Genomic DNA, 866 nt, shown 5'->3' with positions numbered 1-866 from the left:
GTATGTATGTATTTACTTACTTATTTTATTATTTTATTTATTTACAAAGGTTAATATTTATATTATTTTCTTACATTTACTTTCTCTCCCGATCTCTTTTTCTTGTACGCCCTCTCCTTTACCAATACTCAGAAACACAAAAACAGAATGTATGTTATATCTGTATCTTACATATATTTATGTATATGTGTGTGTATATAAATAATAGATAATACATGATTGTAAAATAAGAAATATTAGCTTTTTGCAGCTTCTATAACACTATATTCTGAAGCAAAGTTATTCAGACTTTTCCTTTCAGATAGGAGGACCTCTAGTGGCGCGACAGACATTTTTGGGTTTCAGAGTTCTGCAGATTCTCACAAAGGAGCTTTAAGAGACCAAACGGTTCTGATCCAGACAACACAGGAAGGATTGGTTGTTAATTGCTTCCTCATGGAGACATTTCCAAATGTAGAAAACTACACCTTCATTTCAGTTCCTGTGGATTTCATGTGTGTGAGTGTGTTCGTTACACTTGAGAGCATGATCACTTTTAATCATCATGAGCCGAGCTATTTTTACAGAATAATACATTTCCGTTTAGCTGGATGTGTTTATTGTGAAATTGGACAATTGCTTATTTTTCATTCAAATGGGAACCAAAATAAGTTATGTACATTTCACATTTGAGTCAGCATGTAAAACTACAGTAAGTGAAGGTCCCATGTCATGGCCATTTCTACTGATCATAATTCCATTGTTGAGGTCTACTAAAATAAATGTATATTGTGCAATTTTCCAAACTCACATTGGTTTCTCATACAGCATCTCTGTATAGTATGTGTATTCACTCTCTGTCCTACACAGCTTGTTGGAGCTCCTGC

The sequence above is a fragment of the Notothenia rossii genome (genome assembly GCF_949606895.1).
Source record: "Notothenia rossii genome assembly, chromosome: 11".
NCBI lineage: Eukaryota > Metazoa > Chordata > Actinopteri > Perciformes > Nototheniidae > Notothenia > Notothenia rossii.
Note: the sequence above shows the minus strand (reverse complement) of the source record.